General features: G+C 39.1%; 1 pseudogene; it reads left to right on the top strand.

Annotated features, from left to right (window-relative positions):
- Positions 1-18,045: 18,045 nt before the first annotated feature.
- On the top strand, positions 18,046-20,835 carry LOC133711511 (putative glucose-6-phosphate 1-epimerase; annotated as a pseudogene).
- Positions 20,836-27,444: the final 6,609 nt, after the last annotated feature.

Raw genomic sequence — 27,444 nt, 5'->3', positions numbered from 1 at the left:
AAAAAAAAAATAAGCTCAGGTTTGCTCACTTGTTGTTTGCAGCTTTGCATTCTTTGTCTCTTTGATGAGTTTGAATGTTTGATCAGTTCTGGACTTAGTCACTTTGGTGTTCATTACTTCATTAGTTGAATCATTTCTGTAACTCACTTGATTCACTTATATACGTGGTCAGTTGAATTATTACTTCATTAGTTGAATTATTTCATTACCTCATTACTTCACTTGTTCATCAGTACTTTTTTTATTATTATTGCAGCAGGTTGTGTTTGGAAGTTGGAACTGTGGAAGAATGTAACTTGGAACTGGAACTTGGAAGTGGAATTGTGCAAGTTGTTGATTGTTTGATGCATTTTTTTTTCATTGTTATTTCAAAATTTGATTGTCTGATTTTTTGTTGAATTGGATTATTGGACATCGTGTGAAGTTGTGAACTGTGAAATTTTTTATGCACTATGGAGAAGTGCAGAACTTGTTGAATGCTTGCTGTCTGTGATTTCATTTCTGTTTCAGCCTTTAATAATGTTGTTGTACTCATTTTCTTTTAGTTTCAAACTTTGACAGTTTGTTGTAGTTCCTGTTTGATTATAACAGTTTATGTGGCAATTTGATTGTGTAATTGCTTGATAAGTTGATATGCTGCTTTGGTTTACATGTTTAATCTCATTGTTTGATGGCATTCATGAGCTAGAGAAGGGTGGATTTCAGTTTAATGCATTGTTGTACTGTTAATGGTCAAAAACAGTGAGTTTCAGTTGCTCAGATTGGAAGAAATAAGCTTCAGTTTTGCACTTTGGCTATTTTTGCTTTTGCCTGTTTTGGAACCAAAAAACCTGCATAACCGACCCGAATGAAAACGGGTTGGTTTGTAGTCGGTTGCAACCTTAAAATGTGACAAACCTGAACTTAAACAGCTTATACGGTTCCGGTTCGGTTCCAGTATTTTTTTTTTTTTTTAAAGATGATCTTTATTGATTGACTCAACTAATGAACAGTTAAATTATGAATTTAGATTGCCAATTGTATGCAAATAAGCGATATTTTGGACACATAGATCCAAACCGGTTTAGATGAAAGTATTTTTCCAAAAAAAAAAAAAACAACAACAACAACAGTTATGACTCTTTATAAGCTTAGCTAGGGTTTTAGTCCCAAGCACCTTTGGCGAGAGGTGAAGGTAAAACCACAGGAGGCAATTGGCGACCTTCGGCAGGCTTTAATTCGACTCCATTACCTTGTCTTCCCCTACAACATCTGATAGGGGTTTTAGCAGCGTGTTAGTAGGTTCTTTTCCTCTAGTGCTTGAAATAGAAGAAATGACGGACACTTTCAGTGATAACTCATCGAACTATAGCATGAATTTTGGTTTCAGATTATCGGTCGGTATGGCTGTAGCTGTACATTGCAAATGGCAAAGTGATGAAATGGCTTGAAAAAGGTTCAAGGGAGTGATTAAAGATGAGGTACATTGTAGTTTGTAGTTCAAGGGAATGATGAGTAGGTGACTAACACTTTAGCATATCTCTTGGTTTGGCCTCAAAAAATAAAATCTCATAACTCACCGTATTTTGTCCCAAGTAATTTTCATTGTCTAAGAAAACTATCAGTAACCTTTTTCTTTCTTAGATCAGAACAAACTAATATAACTAATTCCTATCAAACCATGCAATTGATGAGGTTTAATTATTTGTAAGATCATCACTGAAGTTTTAAACAATTAGCTTACATGAGCCTGTATAATGCAATCTCAATTCTCAAGAGAAAATGATTGAAGCAGCTGCAACACTAAGGCAGTCTTCCCAGGTGCCATACTTAGAACTGAAGCTTCCTCCTCCATTATGCTCTGCATATTCAGAGATCACCACTCGGGCACATACATTCCATGTCCTTGCTATCTCCCCAAGTGACAAGGGTTCCATCAGGTTCCAGAAAGAGAAATTGAGCTTCGACTTTACCTTTACTGAAAGATCTTGATCATCACTGCCAGAGCAACAGTGGGGAACAAGTGAAGTTGACTATAAACCAAAGTCCAACTATACTAGTAAATTAACCATCATATGCATGGAAAAGGAAGACCAAGAAATAAATGATATCATCATCCAGTGATTCATAAATCAAGTTCTCAATTCCATTTGATAAGAGTAAATAATGGGACAAGGATAATACTTTTTCATCTTATGTTCCCTAATAATCATGATGCAGAAAATCCAATACTTTCTAAATAACCGAAGAAGAAGTTGCATCAGTAATTCAATACTTCAAACTAACCATTTTAATCAATCTCTGAATAGGTTGCTCAGCAGCATTCAACCCATCAAAAGAACAATGGATGGCTTCTGGAGCACCATATGCTTGTTGACCTCCAATATTTACTGCATTTGAAACCAACGAAGTTTCAGACATAGGTTTCTCAGAATCCCCTGGTATAGGTGCTGAAGCTAAGGGAGCCAAAGAAGAAATTCCAGCCTTCAGTGAGCTTCTTGAAATGACAGGAGATTTAGGTTTTATAGGAAGCATTGGAAGATTCTTCTTTTCACACATTAGAATGTTGAGGAACTTGTTGAGACGTAGGTTTAAGACTTTTGGGCAAAGGATTAGGAGTTAAATCCCTAGACTGCAACTCTGGTGATCGGTGATGCTGCTGTAGTATTTGCTGCTTTGGTTGCACTGATTGCTGCTGCGACTTGTGCCTTCGAAGTTCTTGATTTGGGGTTTTAATAACTGGTTGTTCATTAGTCGATCTGCTTCAGGTGCATGTCTTGAAGTGTATTGAAGCTTGACTCGAGAGGATTCACATGCGACTATAGTCTTGGTTGTTGGGGGCTGCTTCTAGGAAGTTTAAAGGACTCTCAGGGAACCTGATTTACTAACTTCAAAGAATTTGCTTTTAGAGAAGTTTAGAGTTCAAGTAATTAAATACCAATACATTGTTTATAAAACTTGTAATCGAAAAATAGTTTTATATATGTTTGAGTTTTAATTTTAAATAGTATGATTATTAGTTTTAATCCAATCAAACAAGGATCAGGAAGTTATATTTGCAACAGTTTCTTTATGGATGGAACTGTTTAACTGTTTTCTCTAATATAAAGATGATTGCAAAGCCTACATTGATCCCTGCTAGAACACCAAACATCAAAACAAATTGTCCCATTAACAATCTGAGATTGAGGGTGCATCTAGAAGAAGAACAATGGATGCTGGCAATGGAACTTGTTAGTTTTCTATGCTCTCTTATTTCTGATTTTGTAGTTCATATTCTTCTGTTGCAATTTTAATCGTTTTGCATATGGTCTAAGTCAATTGCTCATATATACTCGTTTACTATGATATTTATTGTCTTACTTATGGTTTAAGTTAATTGCTCATATTCGTTTACATGTGATTTAAGTCAATTGCAATGTGTCAATCTTATATTTTTTATAGTTATTTGTACTCATATATAAATGTGTTATGTAATTGAATTCTAACAACTGATCAATTGCTCATATATATTCGTTTACTGTGATATTTATTGCCTTACTTATGGTTTAAGTTAATTGCTCATATTCGTTTACATGTGATTTAAGTCAACTGCAATGTGTCAATCTTATATTTTTTATAGTTATTTGTACTCATATATACATGTGTTATGTAATTGAATTCTAACAACTGGTATCAAAGCCAACTATGCTCAAATTAGGATTGATAAATGTTAATTTTGATAAAGATCCATATGAACACACTTATGATATTATTGCATATAAATTACATACTCTCTGTCACGCCCCGAATTTTGAATAACAAATTCAAATCCGAAACATGAATTTAACAACTTAATCAAATAAACGTTCTGAATTTTTTTTTTTTCTCAGAACAAACACACCACTCGCCACTCAAATATAAAATCTCGAAGACCTCGAGTTTATTATTACAAATTCACTCTCACAAGTAAAATTGTAAAGCTCTAAATGAGCATAACAAACCTCACAATAGAAAATCAGAATAACACACTTGCAGCTACTCTACGCAGCTCGATCACCTTCCTGATTTTCCTGACCTGTAGTAGTACCCGCTACACAATTTGAATAGTGTACCGGGATTGCAACAACACAAAACCCGGTAAGCTTTTGACAGCTCGTATGAGTAAACAAGAATGAACTGTTGATTTAATAAAATACATTTCCTTTAACTCAAGTATAGAAATATAGAAACATCACAATTACAATGATCACCACAAAACCACTTCACTTTCTCACTCTCATATATATATATAAATATATATATATATATATAAATATTATACACTTATGAGTCACTCCCCGTTACCCTCATAAGGTCACTCAACATTTGGCAGACAGACTAGAGCTCTAACTGATCGTTTCCACCTACCCGGCGCGAGGGCGTGGTTCACGATTTAATGCTATTAGTTTCCACCTACCCGGTACAAGGGCGTGGTTCACTAATAGATGCCATGGTCACCCCCGTGACCTATTGATCTCCACAGATCAATATATCTCAACAAATCAACAATTTATTGTTTCTCAACAATAAATTTAATACCTCTCACAATATTGTTGCTTTTCAACAATAAACTCAACACAACCATAACAGTACATAATATCTCACAATTTCAACAATACATATTATTTCACATAAATAATATATATATAGATAGACATTCACACAGGAATGTCCATTAATACCAACTATAGTTCACACAATACAATGACGACAAAAAATAAATTAATTAAAAGTACTCGGTTCGTAATATGAACCACGTGAGGTTTACTCACCTCGATAATCCCGCTGCGTCTTCAATTCCGCTCAAAATACGATCCACAATCGTCCACTAACTCAAACCGTCAATCACCTAGTCAAATACGATCTTAACTTAGCAATCATTCATAAACCACACATATACGGAAATCCAACGGTCGGATTCTAATTTAATGATGATCCAACGGCCAGATCGAATTTATATGATGATCCAACGGTCGGATCCTCACGGATCGCCCTTAGGATCATCCTCCAAAATTATCACGAAGATCCAACGGTCAGATCTTCTTGAATCACTCTAACAAACATCTCCTCAAAATTATACGAAAATCCGACGGTCAGATTCTCACGAATCGCCTTCCGAATCACTATTTCACAATTATACGAAGATCCAATGGTGGGATCTTCGCCCGTGACCACACAAAGTCATCGGGACAGTCATACGATCAACATATTCAAATTTGAAGTAAATCTGACGGTCGGATCTTAGCGGATCGTAAACCGAAGATAAAACGTAAAAACGTTAAATAGTAATGTCAAAACATAAATCCACTATTTATCAACGTTTTCTAAAATGACCTTGTAATATATCAAAACGCTCGTAAGGATGCGTAGATCATCACCTAGATAATAAAAACTCGAAATATGGTCGAATACGCCGCCACAAGCGGCGGTCAGTGGGTGGTCAACGCGGCGGTCAACGACGGTCAACCACCTCCGATGCAAAAGTTGTCAACTACAAACTTGTTCAAAATGACGAGTTGATCCACTTTCATAACTAGCATGAAGTCTGAAAACGAAAGGAAGTGGTCGGAAATTACCTAGAACAGTCGAGGTGGCCGGAAAATTTCCAGAATCCGGCGAAAATTTGCAGAATCCGGCGAGGTTCGATTTCGACGTCAAAACTTCAATTTCAGGCTTCGATCCCTTCTGGAGAGTTGTTAAGAACATCTAGGCGAACTCACTGGATCAAGAATTACTCAAAACGACGCTCTACAACTCGATATATCTTGATCGAAAGTCTTCGTGGTCGGAAATTTTCCAGAATCCGGCGAGCTTGAATTCCGACGTAAAAACTTCAACCTCAGGCCTCGATCCCTTCTTGAGAGTTGTTAATAATCTCAAGGTGAACTCACCAGGCCAAGAATCACAAGAAAAGGTGGTCTATAACTCGAGAAAATCGGATTCGAAGGTGGTTTTCCGATCAAGAAAATATCGAGCTCCGACGAAGGTGAAACTTCAACAACTTGTCCCGATCCTTCGTAAAGCTAGTTCAGAATCCTGAGGTGAGTTCAGGGAGCTAAGGATCGTGAGTTTTGGTGGCCGGAGCTAGGAGAAAACCGGCGTTGACCGTTTTCGGTTTCAAACTTTGCAGCTCCGATCTGCCGGATTTGAGGCCGTTCCGGTGGACAAGGTCACGTCTAGCTGGTAGGCGGCGTCGAGTCGAAGGCAAGGGAGGTGGTTTGGTGTGGATTGGTGGTCGGAAGGTTGAGAAACGTTGGTCGGAAGCGTTGCTCTGTTTCTTCGGGCTCGGACGCACACCAGAGAGAGAAAGTGTCGGTTTCCCATTTTGGAAACTGACATCTAATTTTGAATATTTCCCAAAAAGAAAGCTTATATACTAAATTGGAAACTTTTTCGATAAATCATAACTTATTCATACGAACTCCGAATAATGTGTTCTACATATGCACGAGATCGTATCGACGAGCTCTACAACTTTCAAGAAGGAAGTTTTCCCAAATTCTGTATGTATAAAAAGTCGATTTTCGCGTGCCCCTAAATAACGTTCGTTTTCGAAAATTAATCGTTCGAACTAATTCCACAACTTCTCCGAGCCTCGTACTCGCTCCCACTATTGTGAAATCATTTCTAAAAATCCACGGAAATTAATTTGGATTTTTCGGGGTATTACACTCTCTTACTGTGAATCTCACTTTTTCGATCTACTAAATGCTATTTGCATGTTTCTGTGTGGCTCCACCAATAGATGGGTGCTTGAGAGTTCACCGAGTTGTCTATTCACCGATAGTCCTATCACCTGTCAAGAAAACCAATAGGTTAGGACAAGGGTTGTCGGCTATAACCCTGCGATGCCTAAGTCAGTATCGGTGCAGATGTTGACAAAGTAACGTACGGTACAGAGTAGGGAATAGATAGTACGTACATGATTTGGAGGTATGTGAGCCTTTATATAGCAATCACTGGGAGTCGTGTCTCATGGTTTCCGATGTGGGAAGGTTTGCTTCCCCATAGAAATGTAGTTTGTACCCATGTTAGGCCAATCTCCGAGGGAGGATCCGATGTGTCTGGCCGTCGGTAATCTATTCCGGCATGCTATTCTCGACTCCAGTTAGTCCTCCGAAAATGTGCTTCTGGAGTTTGTGTACCATATGTACATGGGATGCTTAAGTACCCCAAGTCCCTGATATAAGCATTTTATGCGACATTTATATTGTTAATCCCTATATTAGTATTTGTGTTTAAGGAAAACTGAAATTGGGAGAGAATTGAGTCGTGCTTTCATTGATAATAGGGGCCTCTTTATATAGAGGATTACAAGATATAGAATCAGAGTTGTACAAGGAAAGATAATCGTACAATTAATCGGATATCTATGAATATCTCCGAGAATATCTCTAATTCTAAACCCTATTACAACTAGGTCAAGTAACCTAGTTTGGGCCAAACACATATTCTGGATTTACTTGAACACTCCCCCTTGTGTTGCCCAAACGTGGTGCTCCTCTCGTTGCCTCATTAAAAACCTTGCCGAGTAACAAAAACCCAGTAGGACACAAATAACCTCGGTCGAAGGGGAAAAAGAGCACAACACACCCTTCACGTTTCGAGACCATACATGTAGACATCTCCCCCTGATGTCCGCATCTCCCTCTGATGACAACGGTCATGGGAGTTCGGATAACTTCCGCAAAAGATGCTACCAACATGTTTCTCGAAAGTGGAATTTAGGCAATGACTTAGTGAGCAAGTTTGCCATACTGTCCTCAGATTGAACCTACTTCACTTTGATCTTGAGGAGAGTCTGTTGTTGCTGATGATGCTTGGTGTTGTCGCTTTTGATGTAGCCTTGCTTCACTTATTCAAAATAAGCAGCATTATCCTAAATGATCGTAGGCTCATCCGTGGTAGACTTCAAACCACAATTGTTCGAACATGTGTAATTATGGATCCAATCCATATACATTTACGAACCTCTTCGTGAAGAGTAATAGTCTCTGCATTGTTCGAAGATATAGCGACTAGGGTCTATTCTGTAAACCTCCAAGATATAACGGTCTTTACCCATGGTGAACACTTAACCAGTTTGGGAATGACCTTTGTATGGGTCAGAGAGATACCTAATATTAGCAAAACCTTCCAAAACACATGTCGTTTTGGGATGGGGATAATGAACGCAGGCCAGTGTTGGCGGCGTTCCTGGTGTGTGATGGGTCTGAATCCATCATCTCCTGTAGGGATAGAACAAGCCCATATCAATCGTATATCTCAAATACCAAAAGATATCTTTTACACCAATCCAATGGCGTTGCGTTGGCGTAGAGCTATATCTAGCTAACAAGTTCATGGCAAATGAGATGTCCGGTCTTGTGCATCGAGCTAAGTACAATAATGCGCCTATTGTACTCAAGTAAGGCACTCCTACCTCTAGCACATCTTCGTCATCATCCTTTGGACGAAGAGGATCATTTTCAGGATCAAGACTACGAACGATCATGGGGGTGCTTGAAGGCTTGACCTTGTTAAAATGCCTAAGCATCTATCAACACGATGCTCAAGTTCCAAACCGAGACATAATCGTGTTCTCCCAAAATCCTTCATCTCAAACTTGGATTTCAAGTGTTCAGCGGTTTCCCTTAACTCTTTAAGGGCTTCTAATGAAGATCATGTCCAACATGAACCACGATAGAATCCGAAACTTGTTATGGAAACGCGCGGGCATATCCCTTCCTAATCAAGTAGTCACTTTAGTGAGCATTTCAACCTCTTTGTAAACGTGGTCCGTGGTCTAGAGCCACTTGACTTGGGTAAATGAAGTTCACCATGAACCTTCATGTATATTCCGTATCTAGATCCCTATAGAGATACGTAGTGACCACATTTGTAAGCTGCATGATCAGTTATTTGGAAACTACCAAACTGACAGAGTAGTGGAGTGCAATGACATCCATTACGAGAGAATATGTCTTATCGTAGTCGATTCCAGGGCGTTTTGTGAGAAGTCTTGCTCCATAAGGCGAGATTGCCATCTCTTTTTCTCATCACGCTTTCTAACGGGGACCCATTAGTCAATAGGTTTTATGTCAGGAGGTGTTGGCATCACTGGCTCAAAAACCTTCTTCTTCGTTAGAGAATCCAACTTAACCTGGATCGCATCTTTCCATTTAGGCCAAATTTCTCTACGTTGGCATTCATTCATCAACGGAGCGTGGATCGATATCATCGGACTCAACAAACTCATGTGCAACAAAATGCGCAACTACATCATCAATTATGATGGAGTTTCTATCCCACGTCTCATGTACACTAGTGTAATTTTCAAAGAGCTCTATATTCTCAAGAATAGGTTCTGACATTGAGGCGTCCCCCAACGATAACCATAATCCGAAAGATACTCATGAGACGGATTTTGAGTGTCGATGATCCAAGGATTTATTTGTGCCAAAGTATCATTCGAACACACGGGCCTCCCACGCATCCTAGCTGGGGCCATGGCCTGTAACGCCAGAGTGCCACTCTCTTTGGCATTGGCGCCATGCCTACTTTCGTGTAGGGTGGCGCTACGTCCTCTCATAGGGACGTACTTCCTTGCAGATGTGGGTGATCTCGTCACTTTAATAGGGATCGAGATGAGACATAGTGGGGACAGGCCACGATAATTCCTGTCATTCCTGCTGAACATTCATGTTCTTATCTCCCCCTAACGACGGGAAGACTGTCTCATCAAAGTGACATCCGCAAATAGCGGTAAGGAGATCGCCTAGCAAGGGCATTAAGTGGCTGACGATTGTTGGAATCTCAAATCCAACTGAGTTGCCCATTCGTCTGTAAGGACCCATCATAGAGCGCTGCGGCGGCGCAATTGGCACATAAATGGCACACTCAAATATGCGTAAGTACGATATTTGTACCCAGTCACTAGCTGTAACAACGCATAGGTAGATTGAGTGGCAGTGGGTCGTAGACGAATTAGCATAGCTGCATGCGATATTGCATTACCCCAAGCGGATATAAGGAGGTTGGTGCGCATTACCAATATCCTGACTACCATCGATCGTAGTCGTTTCTGCGAGACCATTTGGGTGTGTTCATGGGAATATAATGTCCAACATCAGTCCTAATGCAATAACCATCGAAAGTATTCGATGTAAGCTCTCTAGCATCGTTAAGTCCAATTGATGGAATATGATGATCCGGGGAGTGAGCCCGTTGTTGTATGATGATAAGAGCATTTTAATGTGGTATTTTAATAGTTAATTCCTCACATTTTGCTTAGTTAATTCCTTAACGAATCGATTTTTAATTCAATTTTTATTTTTAGGTACATTGGAGTAGATGATGATGAAATAAGTGTTAGGTCCATAAAATGATGGAGAAAAATGGAAATGCACTAAAAATGTCAACTTTACACATTTTCCTACTCCGGCTAGGAGAAACCAAGCCAAGCAAGGAAGAAGGAGCGACCACCTGACCAAATGAACTTCAAATGAGCTGAAACCTTCCAGATCCATTCTAGACATCCTAAGAAACATTTCTTATGAAGAGTGCAAGAGCCAAAAAGAAGTGGAAGGCCTTCAAACAGTCAGCCCAATTTTCTGCAGAAGCAAAACTGGAAAACTGGACCTGTAAGGAGTCCAGCAGAAATTCCGGCCCAAACACATGGAGATAAATTCTGAAAATTTTACAGAATGATCTACACTCATGATGGATCATTTCATATGAAGAAGTCACGGGCAAAATCTGAAGTCTTGGTGGAGAATTAATTGAAGGAAAAATGAGTAGAAAGTGACTCAAACCTAACAAATTCCATTAGTGTTTAAATATTCAAACCTAACAAATTCCATTAGTGTTTAAATATTCAAACCTAATAAATTCCATTAATGTTTAAATGCTCAAACCTAACATATCATCATTTGTTTAAATCCAAATAGTTTTGCTTGGTAGCCTATAAATAGAGGCTACAACAAAGAAGAAAGGACATTCCTTCATCCATTCCATCTTCTTTGTCTCTCCATTTCCTTTCCATTTTCCTTTCCAACATCCTCTAGGGCAAGCCACGAAGTTCAAGCAAGGCCAAGGAAGAGAAGAACCAAGCCGTGAGCATCATCATCCATCCTCCACCTTTGAAGCTTGCTTTCGAGTCTCAAAGGATTCAACGTTATTCACCCATCTTCATCTTCCATCCACGGTGTAATTCGACCTCTACTTTGTAACCTTTGCTTTGTATTTCGTTGGTTTTGCCTTAGTTGACATATATGTTTGAACAATTGTTAATTTCTGGAATTTTATGATTAATTGAGAATTTTCAGATTCATATATTGTGATTCAAGAGTTGCTTATGTGGGTTTGTTTAATTAAATTTGCATTATGGATAACTTTTGTATTTTAATCTTATGTGGTTGCAAACACTTAGGGTTTCGATATAATTGGTGCTAGGTTTAAGAACATGAAATCGACTTTTCGTTTTGTGTAAACTTGAATCAAAGTAGTAAAGGTTTTGTACAAAGATCGAATTTAATTAAAGAGAATTGCAATTAGGTGGACTTTTCCATACTAAGTTGTACACTTGAGTTGATAGCCTTTCTCTATGTGTAATGCGTTAAACATGACATGATTGACTAGCTTTCTAGGGTTTGATTGCATGTTTGATAGGATTAATCTAGGTGCTTTCGCTTAGGTTAATTAGCATTGAAAAGTAAAAAATGGGAATTCATTTGCTTTCGAATGTTTCACATGATCAACTCCTTTCTCATGACTTAGATGAACAATATTAGGGTTTGAATCAATTTTAATCATAAGTTTCGGTTTTGATCTTTGTTCCTTCATTCCATTCGTATTTTTATGTTTTTGCATTTTAATTGTTTTTGTTAACTTAGTTTCATTTTCGAAAAAACCAAAAACAAAATCCCCCCTTTTCGTGTAAAATGTTTATATTTTGTGAATACATTTGTGAATATTATACTTTGTTTTAATTTTAATTGTTTAATTGTTTGACAATGACAGGTGTACCCTCAATCCCCGGAATAGAACGATCCCTATTTGCTTATACTACTAACGATCTTTTCAGGGTTAAATTATGCGCTTGCTTTGAGCGTATCATATGATATGTGCTAGGAGTGTAACATAAGCAGCATTACAAGTGGACAATGGCATAACACGTGACCAGCGTTTTGCGTGTCAACCAACATCATGAGATATTTAAATGTCCGCAAGTTGGTTGAACTAGTCCACAGAATCCCCACGGATTCAATGTAAGAACATAATGAGTATGTTCATTTCCTTTGCATAGGACGGTCTCAGTCCTAATTTCTCTAAGGAACAGGCTTTGTAAAACGAGCGAGAGGCTTTAAAAGCAACCAATGAGGATTTTGGTTGGGCCTGAGCGTCTGAAACGCTATTTGAAGCAAAGTTGGTGATTGTAGCATCACCTGGGGCCCCATCACCATGATGGACGCCATCCATGGCGTCATGGATAGGGACTGCGCTAGCCCTAGGCTGGTGGTGGACGGAGGCGGTGCCCTAGGCAACAGTGTCGGTCACACTTAGTCCTGGAATCAACTTTTGATTCATGCTTCGTTTTGCTCAAAAGAAAGGATGTCCATGTGAAGTCTTTAGTAGACGGATCATCATATCATGACCAGGATGACCTATCCTGTCGTGACAAAGCCAATATGTGTCTAAATCCAAGAGATCTTCTCTCATAACTTCATTGGATTTAATAGCTCGAATAGTGACATAGAGTCCACTAGAGAGACACATAAACTTCTCGAAGATGCGCCTTTGTTCGCAATCGTTAGAGGTATTGCAAACGAACACATTTATGTTGTCTACATGCGTTTTCGCATGGAATCCGTTGGCTATTCATAGGTGCGATTTGCCCTAGAAGCGTAGAGAGTTTCTGTGACAGTAATCAAGGTGCCATTTGGCAAGGGGAACTTGGGCTATTCCATGTCCTTGAATTAATAGTGATGGCCCAGCCATCGTAGTCACAAAGTCATATGCTCATAATCAAAATGGAGTCATAATGAAAAGAACTCGAAATTTTATTCATAAGCCAATGGAGTTACATTATTGTCTCTTTGACCAAAGGAAATCTAATCCAAAATGCTAGGTAATGCAAAACAATGATAGTCGTCTAACTTCTTTCGGTAATTCCAAAATAAATGTGACCAGGTGAGTAGAGAGATGTCGATGGAGCAAGGCTCGCTTAAGTACCACTAATCTCAAAACCTTCCTAGACATCACACTTACTTTGGGTGAGCTCACTTTGAAGAAAGACTAAACCATTGGCATCTACTACAAAAATATATGGCAATTGCCTATTACATCTCTTGAAAAAATAAAGACTTAAACAGAATTGGCGATCTATTGATCCCAGCCAGATTTGTAGTCTTTAACCCTTCAGTCTAGATCATCATCTTGATCTTCTTGTTCCACATCGTGAGCTTCTCTTGCTTCATAATATGCTTTGTAGGCGGTGACAATTTCTTCACGAGCTTTACAAATGTGTGCCCAATGACCGGATACTCCACATCGAGAACATACATCTCTTTGCTCAAACTCCATTGATTGAGGCGCTTTGAAAGCGTCATTTAGATGGCTCTTAGTGTTGGTGGCACCACCAACATGGCTAGAGGCGTTGCCTCCCTCTCTCTTTCCACGTTGACCTCTTCGGTTCTGTGTTCGCTTATTTTGGCAGTTACCTTCCCAAGTAGAGCGATTATATGGACTAGAACTTCCAGAAATATCCCGAAGATTAGGGTTTTTCTCTTGGCGCCCTCTCTTAGGGGCGTGACTATAATTGGATTCCGGAATATGCTATGTTTCCACGGATCTCGAATTATAGTTCTTCACAAGGATGTTGTCATGCTTTTCAGCGACATTCATAGCTCCAATAAGCTCATGAAACCTTGTGATCCGTCCTGCAGTAACATCTATTCGATAGTTCTTAGCAACCATCAATGCAGAGATGGGGAAGGTAGAGAGAGTCTTCTCAATCAACATCGCATTTGTGATCTCTTTACCACAGAATTTCATTAAGGATTTAATGCGAAGTACTTCCGAGTTGTAGTCAATAACTGACTTGAAATCACAGAAGCGGAGGCTATGCCATCTCACTTCTAGTTCAGGAAGCATGGAGTCACGGACGTTACCAATTCTTTCTTCGAGTGAGACCCACAACCTTTTGGGGTCTTCTTCATTCATATACTCGTACTGGAGTGAATCATCCATATGATGAGTCATTAGGATGATGGCTTTCGCCTTAATTATTTGCCTCTAAGGCTGCTCTATTTGCTTCCAAAGCCTGAGCTTGCTCAACAGTTAGCACGTCTTGGCTAGGCTCAAGAATCTTATCAGGATTCCATCGGCCTTGAGATGCTGGCGAATATCACGAACCCACTTGTGATATCCAGAGCCAATTGTTCCCAATGGAGCAAAGTCCAATTTGTTCAGGTTACTCATCCTAAAAGAGAACAAGAAAATGGGTTAGTTTCAGAGCGTAAAAGGCTACCACGAAAACAATAGAATTTTTTAGCGTAATCGCTTCCAAGAAATTAGGAATTTCTGAGCATAGTCGCTTCCAAGAAATCCGATTCCAAGAGAAATTGGATTAGATCGAAACAATGATGTAAGTGGTCGATCATAAATTCTCTACAAACTCTAAGGTTGGAGATCTCAACAAACTCCAAGCTTGGAGTGAGCACGAACCCCCACAGTTCGGCTTAATTAGGTCTCCCCTATGATGAAGAAATTGGGGGGGGGGGGGGGGTAGAAAAACTTCAAAAACGGGAACTTTTAGAAAAGTTTACCTTGAAAAGTTGCCGGGAAAAGGTCGCCGGAAAACTGGTGGTCGGCGCTGAAGTTGCTGCGGGGAGGCGAGCGTTCGCGAGGGCAGCGAGCGTGCGTGAGGGCAGGCGAGTGTTCACGGGGGAAGTCGAGCGTTCGCGGGGAAAGGCGAGCGAGCGTGCGTGAGGGCAGGCGAGTGTTCGTGAGGGAAGGTGAGCGTTCGCGGGGAAAAGCGAGCGTGCACGGGGAAAAGTGAGTGTTCGCGGGTGCAAAAGGCAAGTAGGGCTTGTGGGCGCTGCAGGGGCAGCGAGGCTAACCTGGTAGGGTTAGCGCTGAGGTACGATGCAAGGGCTGTGGTGGCAGTGGTAGCGCCGGCGAGGCTAATCCTGTGAAGAATTTTTCTGTTTTTAGGGTTTTGGTTTTTAAGTTTTAGGGTTAGGGCTTCGTGCTGATAACGTGTTTAAGGAAAACTGAAACTGGGAGAGAATTGAGTCGTGCTTTCATTGATAATAGGGGCCTCTTTATATAGAGGATTACAAGACATAGAATCAGAGTTGTACAAGGAAAGATAATCGTACAATTAATCGGATATCTATGAATATCTCCGAGAATATCTCTAATTCTAAACCCTATTACAACTAGGTCAAGTAACCTAGAGTTTGGGCCAGACACATATTCTGGATTTACTTGAACAATTTGTTAATTTTCTCAATTTTCTCTTTATTTGTTTACTTTTGTGTTTATTAGGTATTTTAGAGCAAATATATGAAAGTGAGATAATACAGGAAAAAAGAGGCGTAAATAAGGTAAAGCTAGAAATCCTGACCTGATAAAGAGACCTTGCATGGATCAAAGAGCCCAATTCATGGAGATTACGCAACAATTAAAGTATATATGCTCATAGATATTGATGATGACGTGGCGTATTTTCATTGGACAAGTTACGTGGAGAAGCAATTGATTCCGATGAATCCCAAACTTGATTTTAGGATTTTTCTGCTTTCTTTTTCTTCTATGAAACTCTTTGTGCTTTCATTCAAACAATGAATAACTAATTTCTTAGTAATTGGGGGCTATTGAAGCCTCAATCGTGATTGTATTGCTATGCTATGACTTTTAGTTAAATTTATTTGTTTAATGGATGAAAACCTAATTTTTATTTTCACTTTTCATTCTCTTCATTCATCGATCATCACATCATAAAACCGGTTATGAATTAAGACCAATCTTGGCGTCTACCATTTAAACACTCTAAACTACCCTCATTGTTCCACTCGGTTCGATTCTCAGCCTCCGACCATTTTGAGAATACGAGCATGACCATGTGAATGGGAGCGTGGACGACGAGATCAACGATCAGTAGTTCCCCCAATCTCTTCTCAACCGTCATCTGTACTCCTCTACAACAACATACCTATCTCTCTATCTCTGCCGGTGAGTACTGAACTGGATGAATAGTTCTAGAACAGATCAATTCGTATGAAAAGCAACTCGCTCTAATTTGGCACCGCGTGAGTTCATTAAGATGGAGTTCGCAAAACCACACGGAGCGATGTTGTGGAGCTTGATGAACCTGCGAGCAGTTCAGAGGTTCCGGCAAGTGCTGAACACGACCGAGGGCAGTTTGATCATTAAATTTGATTAAAATTGGGCTTATAGCACTGGCTACACACTATGTCAAAAAATGCTTCATACCATACCCCTCAGACGACAGAAGACGTTTTTTCTGTTGTCTGATTTTTTTGAACGTCTTCAGACAACAGATTTAACTATTTATGTCGTCTAAATGGTATCAAAATCAACACCAATTCAACTTTTTCAAGTTTGTTATAATTTAGAAAATTCAGACAACAGATTCTGTTGTCTGAGTAAATGGAAAAATTATTTACCCTTATCTGGACAAAAAAAAATTTTTGGTTGAACTAAAACTTAATATGAACTAGATGCCTATACCCCGAGTTTTCTCAACACTTAGTCAAAAAAACAGAAACGTTCTTTCCCTCTCCCTGAGCTAGACCCCGAGCAACTTCAGCTCCCCATTTTGGTTCTTCTCCCCTAATCAGAGACATTCTTTCCCTTTCCCAATTATGGTTATTCTCTCCCTGATCTAGGTTTTCTACACAGAAGAGTCTCATCAACCTCTCCCCGATCTAGGTCAAGAAGACAGTACTGTTGGTGGAGTTCTTCGATTTCACGGTAAGTCTTATTCTTCGTCTTAGGGTTTCGACCTTGATTTGTGTTGGGTTTTAGTGCTTCCTTGGGATATTGATTTGGGGTTTTAGGGTTTCTTTGGGATATCGAATTGGTAACGATTTAGAGATGGGGTGATTGAAATAGAATTGGGTTTTATTCTGGTTTATGGATTTGGGGATGGTTTATGGTTCATTTTGATTTGGGATGGTTTATGGTTATTCAGAATCTAAGGCTCTGACTCCTCTCCAATAGTGCTCCTCCCTCTCAATCTTCAGCCTCCATGACTCTATATTTGATGCTTGAGATTCAGTTCCTCGTTTTTTCTATTGGGTTTTCTGAAATTTTCTCTTCTTATTGATTGGGACATTGGGTATATGAAATCTATGTTTGGGTTTATTGATTGGATGTTTGGGTATATGAAATCTATGTTTGGGTTTTCTGAAATTTTCTCTTCTTTCTCTCTCTCTCTCTCCATTTTCGATCTAACCCATCTCCGGTCCATTTCACAGAACGCAGCAACTTGCAAGGCTGTAACCAGCAACCCATCTCCGGTCTCCGAGCTCCGCCTCTAGCCTTTCAAGCCCCACCGGCCACCGCCGAACTCGGGGTTGGAGACTTGGAGCACTCCCGAGTCCCAAACACGGAACACAACGAGCAAGGCTGTAACCAACAACCAGCATATTGTTCGATTCAATGGTAAGTCTCCGACGAGATTTAATATCTAGTCTTGATAGTTGTTCGGATTGTGAAGATTCACCAATTATCATTTATTAGTTTTGTTTCATGACATAACTTGGCGAAGCCCTCGCTACCTCCTTCCTCTTTTTTCTGCAATTTTTCTTTTGTTTTGAGATGTTAGGGCTTTTTCTGCTAAGATATATGTGTTTCTGTCTTATGTGAAATTGGAAAGGATTTCAGACAAATCAATTAGTTCTGTTTTAGTTTCTATTGATAATATTTGTGGATACCCAATTCAATAATCATGAAAAGTTTCAAGCTTTTGTGAGACTGGTATGATGGTTTTGATATTACGGTTTGTGTTTTGAATTGGAGTTTGAGGAGGTTGGAATGAAAAAGGCATACCAAAAGAAAGTGATTGAGAAACTTATAGCAGAAAGGGACTGTTTGATTGTCATGGCTACTGGAAGTGGCAAGTCTTTGTGGCAGGTACGTTGTACTGATTTGCGGGTTTGAGATGAATTTAGATAAGGCTGATGAAACTTTGACTTTTTTTATTTTAATGGGTCATTGAATTTGTAGCTAAATTTGCATATGGAAATGAAAAGTTGAGATTTTTGTTCTAATGGGTTACTGAATGTGTAGCTGAACTTGCATATGGAAATGAAAAGTTGAGATTTTTATTCTGATGGTAATTGAATTTGTTGGGTTGCAGTGAGGCAGATGTGTATCTTTTCGATGGTTGCATTACACCGTGGAAAGTCCCAAATGGGAAAGACCTCCTTTTTGTGAGACCTGATGCTGTGTTTGATGGGAAGAAACTGATCAGGTTGTTTTAGATTTGTGTGTGCCTTTTCTTTTCTACTTGGTTTTGAATTTTTAGAAATAATTTGGGTTCTTTTTGGTTTCAATTTTGAGTCTTGAGTGGCAATGAGCTTGAATCTAAAGGTACCTGTTGGGTTTCGTCAGATACTAACTATATCTCTCTTCGGATAGTGGAGGAGTTCCACATTGTTTCCCACAGTTTGGACCCATCCCTATGCAGCCCAACTTAAAAGAAACTTTTAGATTCTTTTATTTTTCCTTTCATTTTAAATGAAAAAAAAAAGAACAAAAAAAGAAAAGATTCTTGTCCTGCCAACAAGGATACCCTTATGGAGATCTAGTTCTTTCTTTTACTGCATGATATTGTAACTGAATTATTCTATCTTTTGATATTGTTCTAAGTTTTGGAGATTTTGTTCAATTAATAGCATGGATTTGCAAGAAATCTAGATTGGTCGATCGTTGCTTCTGAAAATGTGCAAGGAGATCCTGTCTGAAAGATGGTCCTTACAGTCTTGCAGTTTGGGATTTCAGTTTTCAAGCTTTGTACAAGGTCAGTTTTAATATTCCTATATGAAAATGATGCTCGTCTAGTTCAGGTGGTAATTCATTTCCCTCTTGGTGTAAAGACTGCATGCATAAAATAGTAACTTCGTAATTGTAATTTGTTGTCTACTTTTTTGTTATGGACAATGTAGATTGGAAAACAAATTTCTAACTTCGTATGTATCTCCCCGATTGCAAATCACTTTGCAAACAAAGAGTCTTTCCACCGAACTTGTTATTAAAAATACAGACAGCAAGCCATTTTCATTCAGACTGTAATTGAGGCTAGAGACCGAATTGTAAGCAATGCGCAATTGGGGCTGGCTTTTCCAATTGGTATTTGTTTGTATGGAAAGATCACATCTTTAAAGGATATGACTTATTCTTTTTTTCCTTTGTGGTTCATGTCTGCTCTCTGTCCAATTTAGAGTTCTCATCAAAGAGAGGTGAATATATACCTCCTTTATCATGATCGTTTCTACAGATCAATTAATGTTTACACTTTTACTTTTTGAATATACATGTTTGTTCATTCAGATCTGTCATGAAATACTTATGTTCTATTGATGCATTTATATGATTGGGAGTTGTGACAACTATACTATTAGCTATTCTTTCATCAACCTAGAGACACATATACTGTTATGAGCATGTCCTGTTTGTCATTTGAGACCTATGCATGTAACTTGGAATTCTATTTGTAGTGCATGTAACTTAGACTTATGCATATGAATTGAATCATATTCATCCGGATGTCAAGGTTCATTACATATTTGTTTCTATGTAGAATGTATTGCATAAGTCAAAACAAATAAAACATTCCTTATTTCTTTTTTCTTCTTTTCTTCTAGTTTTCAATTGAGTTCAGAAGTATGGCAGTTTATTCTAAGCATTGGCTTTGGCCTAGCAAGCATAGTTCCAGTAGCATTCCATTTAGTTACTACAAATTCTCCTATGTACACTCACATATATGCTTTTGCAACGCATCCTCTAGGTGAAAGGTGCTCTTCATATCTCATATTCAGGTGAACCAAGCCAGGAAGCAGGGGCGTCACACATACAGCTCTGTAGTGTTTAAACTGCTCTTCCCATGAACTTGGGTCTCATTCATTCATTTTTTGTGTTCCTTCAGGATTACTCGCAGCAGCCCCCTATGCAGGAACTAATTGCAAGGGATCTTCATGATAACGAATGGAAATTCAGACATATATTTTGAGGTAAGTATGGAACTATGGATTTAGCATTCTTCAAATCAACTACTCTAGCTTTAATGTTGAAGAAAGACCAGAAGATTTCTGACTTTCCGTTAGAGGAGGCTTGCAACAACACTAGAGTAATTGGTACGTGAAATAGATCGAGGAAGATCCCTGCAAAGTTTATCTTGAAGTAGAGGAAAATAACTAACTTGTAAAGCTTAATTATCTTGTAAATTTTGTTTGACAACGTCTATTTTATATGCATTCAAAACATTCACCAGTATGGCTGGTTATGCATTATGGCTACCACCAGTACAATCACATTATTGACTTAAAGAAGACATGTAGCGCAGACCTTTTCTCCTCAACTAGCTGCATTACTTCACACATACACATCAACACACATGTTTACCAGTATGATACTTATAGTTTCGTATTTAAGAGTGTTCAGATTTGGTGTTAAGCAAGTCCCTTATTATGGTTATGCATTGGCAGGCGATGGGTCATCAAGTTAATTGCTGGAAAGTGTTCAACTCTGCAAGAGATCGTCACCAAAGAGTCTGAGCTGGTGGAGAAAATAGCCGAGGTTTATATTCAGTTCAGCTGGTGTTGATGAACCTAAATTATGCATGCAGTTGCTCTGCCTAGCTACTCTTTCTTTACCTTATAGGTTTTTGACTTGGTGCAATATTAGGTAAATGATCGAGATAAGATGGTTTTTTGGTTCTCTCGATCATTATGTAACGGTTGACTAGGTTTAGAGTTGGAACTATGGATTGTATTTTGGATGATGTTGATGCAATGAAACGTAGGCATCATTTTGAATGCTGATTTTAGTCCAATTTTATGGTTTTGATGATTGTAAATGAATGATGTTGAAATGGTTGAAAGGCAACATATATATGCAGGTTTCACAATTTATGTTGTACCAAGAAAATAGAAACAACATAAACAAATGATCATCTGTTGTTTCTACCAAGTTCAAACAACATAAAAGCAGAGTTCAAAGAGCTCTCAGACAACAGAAGTAGGTGATTGATATGTTGTTTCTACCAAATTCAAACAACAGAAAAGTAGAGTTCAAAGAGCTCTCAGACAACAGAAGTAGGTGATTGATATGTTGTTTCTACCACGTTCAAACAACAGAAAAGTAGAGTTCAAATGGCTCTCAGACAACAGAAGTAGGTGTTGATATGTTGTTTCTAAGCCATTCAAACGACAGATTCAACAAAAACTCCGTCATCTTACATTAACTACATCGACAGTTATTTTTTGAATCCGTTGATGAAGTGAATTTCCAACAACATTAATATGTAGTGGTATGGTGTTTCAGACGACAGATAGACTCCGATTCTTCAATATTAGGTACTTCAGACGACAGAACTTAAACTGAATCTGTCGTTTGAGTAGCTTAGAAACGACGGAGAATATCTGTCGTCTAAATGGCTTAGAGACGGCAGCCACTTAGACAACAGATTTTTACTTCATCAGACGACAGATATGATCTGTCGTCTGAAGCATTTTTTTGGCATAGTAACAGTTCAAAATAATGGAAAAAGAAGGGCTTAATTAACATGAACAAAACTCTAAGAAAGGGGGCTTTGAGGGACTGCCCAAAAAAAAAACAAGGGAAAAAAAAACCCTAATTTTGAAGGTTGAAGATAAAATAAGAAGAAAGATGATGAAGCATCAACACACACTCGATTCCCCTCTCACATTTAAATAATCACAACCACTCATTCTTTACTTACCTACACATGAATCCTACAAAAAATTAACCAAATCGGAAAACTTTTATCCATTTGATTAGCACATTGTTCATATTAAATTTATCTAACGGATTGCATTTGTTTATACAATTTTAAATGACCAAATGATTATGGATTTGGTTGATTTTTTGTAGACATCATTCTTGCATATGAATCTAAATGATCAACAGTTGAGATCATTGAATTAGGTCACATACTTGTTAAAATAACAAAAATTCCTAAATTCTTAAAATAAGGACGTCCTCTCTAAAACGGGCCTCTATAATTGTGAGCAACTCCAACCAAAATTCTTAAATTTTTGAAAGGGCTTATAGCACTGGCTACAGTTCCGGGGCTTAAAAAGAAATAATGGAAAAAGAAGGGCTTCACATGAACAAAACTCTAAGAAAGGGGGCTTTAAGGGACTGCCCAAAAAAAAAAAAAAAAACCCTAATTTTGAAGGTTGAAGATAAAATAAGAAGAAAGACGGTGAAGCAACAACACACACTGGATTCCTCTCTCACATCTGAATCCTCCAACATTTTCTCATAGACATTCAAGCTCAACCATGGAAGTCCAGGAGTCACAGGATCGGAAGCCGAGCCCCGACTTCTTCTACAGCCTATTCTTGCCGACCATGGTCTTCCGCAACACCGCCCTGAACCTTCTGTTCAATCTCCTCACCACTTCCGACGAGGCCGAAGTCGAAGCTCGCCTCTTGGAGGAAGACGCCTTCGCCGCCTCCAGAACGATTATCAGAGCGATCTACTCCGACGAGATCAGCGAACGCGTGCTGGAGGTTCTCAAGGCTAAGAACACCGGCGCTTCTGCTGCTGAAAAGGGGCCCCTGTTGTTGCCGGACCTTGGCATACGCAAGCCCTTCGTGGGCATTGTTATCAAGAACCTCAGCAGTCCCTTCTCTCCCTGGAGGCACTTCGGCACCCTCTCCACCGACGAGGCCAAAGCCCTGGCTCCCTTCATCGAGCGAGAGGCCTTCTTCGCCGCCAGGGAGAAGGTCCGTAAGATCTACATCCAAGAGGTCTGCGAGCGCATGGTGGAGATCAAACACAAGAACGCCGCTGCTTCTGCTGCTGGAAACGTCGCGTCGGAGACCGCCGCCGGTGGTGTGCTTGAGGCAATTGAAAGTGAGCTAAAATCCATGGAATTAGCAGAATCCATGGATTACTAAAATCTGAACACAAACCAACCCCCCCTCTTATGATGCCTACTCTATTATAACAAACCATCTCTGTTTAAAATACTTGGGTATTATCGCAGTGTGCTTCCATTTTTTTCTGTTTTATATGATGCGGTGGCTTGGTGTTCAGTATCCATCTGCTTTGCTTAAACAATATAATGAAATTGATGCATTCTCAATTGGAAATTTTGAAAATTTTCGTTTACACTGCTCAGTATATCTACTGCTAGTGTCTTTTTTAGTGTTGCTGCATGTTGTAGTGCTTGGCCTATATTTCAATGCTGAATCAAATAATCTGTTAGTATTGTGGTTATATTACATGAATATCAGGGGAGGAACAAAGACATTTCGTCGTTTTCTGGACCTTATGTTCTTTGGTGCTGTCTTTGTTTTTTATTAGACCCTAATTAATCAATTTGTTTTGCGTGATGATGATCATATGAGGCCGGCTTGTTGTCAGTATATATAGTAGGATTGCAATGGTATAAGAGTTTCGTAATTGAGCTTGTCATGTTAAGCTTTTTGTTGAAAGGGATATGGGCCAATGTTCCTCGAAGGATTCTTATACAGTTAGCTACCAGCTCCCAATCTCCCATGTCCAGTTCGGAACATTAATTTGTGAGGGTTTTGTCAATGATTTACTTGTACAGAACGCAACCCATTTGCTTCGCATCTTAGGGACTGTAGCCATGGTTATAGACTTTTGTTTGCGATTTAACACCAGACTGTCAAACATGTGGGATCGATTTGGTCTTGGAAGGGCAACTAATTCATTTTATGTGCCTTAAAATCACAGATACATTCATTGCTAGTCGAGAGATTACTGTACCACCATTTGTAATTGATGTCCATACCCACTCCATCTTAGATGTATACATAAAATTCATCGCAAAAAACTCTGACCTAGCTAGCTAGAGATCATGGAGAACTACGTACATAAGGGAGATAAAAGTTACAAATAGAAAACTTAATTAGGTGTACAAGCCCCATTTAAATCACATACAACGTACAACAAAAGAAATATAAACCGTTACTGATGATCACATTTCCCACCTCTAAATCCAAAAAATCTTAAGAAAATTACAAGCATGGTAAGCTAGAACAACAAAGGAGAAAGACAATGGACAATAATTTTTTATCTTTTTCGGGGCCTAGTTTCAATCTTCCAAAGGTTGTAACATGACGGAAAATGACGCGAAAATATGACAAGGCATATTCACTGCCCTAGCCCTGGTGAGTCTGAAACTCTTCTTCACTTATTTAAAATCTGTCCTAAAGCTTCTACTATATGGAATGAGATTGGTATGCCTGTTACTATGGCTAGAGCGTTTAGATTGGATTGGGATGATTAGATTACAGCGAATTTGTTACAGAAGAATTGCACGTTCCTTGGTTTTCAATGGTCTCAGTTCTTCATTTATATTTGCTGGTTTATTTAGAAATGACGCAATAAAAGCATCTTTGATACTAATTTTCAGAAACCTCACAATGCTGCTTCTGTAATAATCCATTACATTAGTGAATGGACTAATGGTAACATGAAACCCAGAGGCAACTCTGTTATGAGAACTGAAATGCTAATTAAGCTGGTTGAAACCCTCTCCTGGTCGCTTCAAATTGAATGTTGATGGTTCTAGAACCCAAAGTGGTTTGATTGGTGCTGGAGGAGTTATAAGAGACAATGATGGAAACTGGACCTATGGCTTTATGAGAAATCTGGGCAATGGTGAAGTACTTCAAGCTGAGGCATGGGGTATAATGACTGGTTTATCCATTGCCAAGGAGTTGGTATTACTCATATTGAAGTTGAAACAGACTCAACTGTTCTTATACAGCTCATGATGCATTGTGATATTGATCTGCATCCTTTGGGAACCTTGTTATCCAACTGTCAAACTATGCTCCATTCCTTTGAATTTCATTCCATACAACACATTCATCGGGAGCTAAATATGATAGCTGATAGCTTAACTAAAAGAAGTACTGATCAAGAGCTAGGATTATGCAGGTGCCTTCAGCTCCTTCCTTTATTTGTCAACAATGCTTGATGACATTGATGGCATTACTAGGCCAAGAGTGTTCGCTTCTGCGGAGGCTTTTTAGTTGTTAGTTTTTTCTTGTTTGGGTCTTGGACCCCCACTGTACCAAATATATATATATACATATTCAATCCAGAGCGGAGCTCCGCTTTGAAAATTAACGTGTGAAGTTCGAGTTTTTGGCCACTTTTTGGTCGCATATCCACATCTCGACCGTTCAGTTTTTAGGTACTAGTGTATAGATCGTCTCTGCAAATTTTCAGCCAAAATGATGATCGTTAAGGCATTCATAACTGCCTTAAAGCTAGTACGGTTCAGGTTGACAGATTCAGTCCGTCCATTGGTTTAAGCGAGTTAGATACCTTAACGATAATCAATTTGGCTGAAAATTAATTTGCAGAGATGATTTATACACTAGTACCTAAAAACTGAACGATCGAGATGTGGATATGCGACCAAAAAGTGGCCCAAAACTCGAACTTCACACGTTAATTTCAAAGCGGAGCTCCGCTCTATATATATATATATATATATATATATATATATATATATATATATATAGATATATGACAAGGCCACTTAAAAGTGGATTGCACATGACCTGATCGAGTTGTATGATTCATCATCAACTTTGGGCTCTCGGGGAGTGTGTATTTTTACATCCGAGTCGCATGGTCCTTCGGCAATTCCAAGAACAATGAGATCTGCCTCCAATATGCAAGTAAGAAAATAGAGATGAATCAAAAGAATTTCTCAATACTAACTAATAGAAAACAGAACAAAACTATTTTCACTACGTAGCATTACTGTTGTAGTTAATTCGCAACATTAAGGTAGCGTTCGGTAGCATTTTCATGTCAATATTTTCATTTTTGAAAATGAAAATATGGTGAAAATATATTCAGCGACTTATTTCTTAAAATGTGGAAATAAGAATAGAAAATATTTTCTTCTTTTACTAGGAAGAACTGAAAATAACAAGAGTGCTTCTATTCATACCTCCAAAATTAGCATATGGACTTCCTATTTTTTTCAAGTAATAGTTGACTTTGTCAACTCATGTGATATTACGATAATGACATATAAAAGAAAGGTTTTTTGTCCATTTACCCCATTTATAGAGATATTTTTCGCACTTACCCCATGAAGTTTTTTTTAATTCTCTCTTACTCAAAATACTCTACGGAGGTCTTCCCTAATACCCCATTAAGATTTTTTTTTTTTTAATACCATTTTACCCTCAACCCTTTGTTACTTAGAGAGAGAGAAAAAAAAAATGGAAGAGAGAGAAACCATAGGAGACTTCGCTGGAGCCCCGTCACCGGCCGCCGGAATCAGGTAAACTTTTGCCGAATTCACGTCACAGGCCGCCGGATTCCTGTCAACGGCCGACGCCCACCGGAATTTTCTGAAAAACTCACCGGAAATGTTTATTGCCCCCAATAGACATCTATTGCCCCCCAATAGAGGGGCAGTAGACGTCTATTGCCCCCAATAGACGATTATCAGCCATGTATTGCCCCCAATAGATGTCTATTGCCCCTCAATAGAAATTTCGATTACCGAAATGGTAATTAATCTTCCTAAAATTACACAAATAAACTTTGATTAAAGAAAAAAAATGAGGAGATTACATCAATTCAAAACGTCTATTGCCCCCCAATAGATCGGTATTGCCCTTGGCATAACACCATTTTGTAGCTTGTTACTCGAATAATTTACATTTTATATTACCAAAATTTCTCATTAAAAGGCCAAAAAGAAGAAAAGAGAGAAAAGAAAAGAAAAAAGAAGGACCGGCTTGATTGAGTTGTTTAGAGGTCCTAGTCGCGGGGGCAGGTGATGAAATTGATTTGGGCACCCATCTCCCTTCTGTGAAGCTGTGAAGCAGTGCTCGATCTCACCGGAAAACCGCCTCAGGTGGACTCGCTGGTGAACTTTCGCCGGGGAGGGAGAGATTGATGTCACCATAGACCCCGCCGGAGCTCCACCACCACCCCCGCCACATCGCTTATTCTCAGCAGATCATCCGAAGATTCTACTCCTCCAAAATGGAGACAACAATCCAATTTGTCGCATAGAAGCAGCGGTAACCGGCGCCGTCAGATCCGACCAAAACCGTCGCCGGCAAGCTTTGTGTCCTCGACAGTGACGGCGCCTCAGCTTCACCGAGAATCACCTCCATCGACGTCATCGTCGTTCTCGAGTCGCCACCGACCATCTAGACCACAGAACAG

Source organism: Rosa rugosa, chromosome 5, assembly GCF_958449725.1.
Source record: "Rosa rugosa chromosome 5, drRosRugo1.1, whole genome shotgun sequence".
Lineage (NCBI taxonomy): Eukaryota > Viridiplantae > Streptophyta > Magnoliopsida > Rosales > Rosaceae > Rosa > Rosa rugosa.
This window is presented reverse-complemented; position numbering and strand designations above follow the sequence as displayed.